The following is a 1,904-nucleotide window of genomic DNA, read 5'->3' as shown; positions in this document are numbered from 1 at the left end:
CTTTTTATGAGAGAAGAAGGGAGAGAATGAGGAAAGGAGGGAATGAAAAAGGGAGGAGAGAGAGAGGAGAGCAAGAGCAGGAGGGAGGGAGGGAGAAAGAGAGAGAGAGAGACAGAGAGAGAGAGACAGAGAGAGAGAGAGACAGAGAGAGAGAGAATATGAGCCAATGAGCCTGCTGGGCAGGAGGGAAGCAGGGGGAGGGAGAGCGGGCCGTTTTGCACTGTCCTGCATTTTGGCTCTGGCCCTTTTAATTATTATGACTTGCAAAATGTTTTTACCTCATTGGACATACCTAACTATACATCAGACACTATTATAACACATTCTGACATAAATTAGAGGGCAAGAATGTCAATATTGAAATTGTCTACTTGCTTAATTTTTACTTATTTATTTTTTTGCAGAACCAGGGATTGAACTGAGGCCCTTGTGCTTGCCAGGCAAGTGCTTATTCTAGTGAGCCATCTCCCTGGTCCCTACTTGCTTATAAAGAGCTAGTACTTACTATCTATGTTTAGTTTTTTATTATTGTAGTAAACAGCTGTTATTATAGTGAAGTCTACTCATTGTCAGAAATTTTAGAAAATATGTTTAATCTCAAAGCAAATGAACTACTATAAATCTATACCATGTGGAAAAAATTTCTGGTTAATAGAACTAAAATCTCTTTATTGATATACAAGAACTTTTTAAAAAACAAAAATGGAGGGCTGGCCAAATAGCTCAGCGGATTAAGGCACCTGCAAGCAGGCACAGGGGCTGGGGGTTCAATCCTCAGGGCTGCTGTGCCAGCCCTGCCCCCTAGGTGCGCTGAGAGGACTATTGAGACTGGGCGTGGTGGTGCACGCCTGTAATCCCAGCTCTTGGGAAGTTATAAACATGCGGATCACTACAAGTCTGATCTAGTAGTGAGACCCTGAACACCCTGTCGACCCTTCCATGAAAATTACAAAACAAACCTCCAAAAAACAAAAAACAAAAAGCCCAACTCTCCCCCAAACAAAAAACAAAAATGGAACCACAGTATATGTTTTTTCCACTTCATATACAATATTTAATATACAATGGTTTCACAACATACTTTTTTTCAATGGCTGTAGACCAAACCATTGTAAATGTATCTTGTTAGTGAACTCCTTACTTTGAATAAATTTAGATTTAAATTATTTCCTCACGTTTAATTGTACTATGTGCGCTTTTTTGTATCTGTACATTGGATGGATCCTTGAGCTTTAAGCTCATTTTCAGATTTTAAAGATGTGTTGTAGTAAAGGACAAATTACCATCAGCCTTTTCTCACTTCAAACACACTTATCCCATTGTGCGTGCCACCCTCTGGAGTCCTAGAATTCCTTTAGCACAAGCGTCTTTAATTGCAGTGGTGTGGTTGTCTTAATGAATTGCTTCAAAACATTCACCTTTTATGATCACATTGGCTTTGAGAAGAGTCAAAAGTTGCCTGGCACAAGGTCTACTGGATGCAGCCCCGCCAGAATGCATTTTTTCCTATGTACTTTATTAACATTTTTCTTAAAGATTTATATTCTTTTTTTAAAGATTTATATTCTTAAAATGCATATTTTTGAGGCATGCATTCATAGATGAAAACATATCCTTATAATTTCAAAGTTGAACTGTTTTCATCATTAAGAATAAGTTTTTGCATATTTTGTAAACTCCTCTGTTTTGACACTATATACTGTTACTTGAATAAGAAAATTATTATATAGGTTTCTTTTTAGACTTAACATGCAAGTCATGGTTCTGATTTTTTTTTTTTACTGTTTTATGCCTTCTTTCTTGGTTTTGTGTTTTTCATTTTTGCATGTTTGTTTGTGTTCAAAAGCAAAAAAAAAATATTTAAGGCAGGATATTTTCTTTTACCAAAATCTGGAGCAGAATTG

General features: G+C 36.9%; 1 pseudogene; it reads left to right on the top strand.

Moving 5' to 3' along the window:
• Window positions 1-1,396, top strand: part of LOC101582922 — a 31,123-nt pseudogene extending 29,727 nt beyond the window's left edge.
• The last annotated feature ends 508 nt before the right edge of the window (window positions 1,397-1,904 follow it).

This window comes from Octodon degus, unplaced genomic scaffold (genome assembly GCF_000260255.1).
Source record: "Octodon degus isolate 3935 unplaced genomic scaffold, OctDeg1.0 scaffold00015, whole genome shotgun sequence".
Classification (NCBI taxonomy): Eukaryota; Metazoa; Chordata; class Mammalia; order Rodentia; family Octodontidae; genus Octodon; species Octodon degus.
Note: the sequence above shows the minus strand (reverse complement) of the source record. Positions and strands in the feature narration are given on the sequence as shown.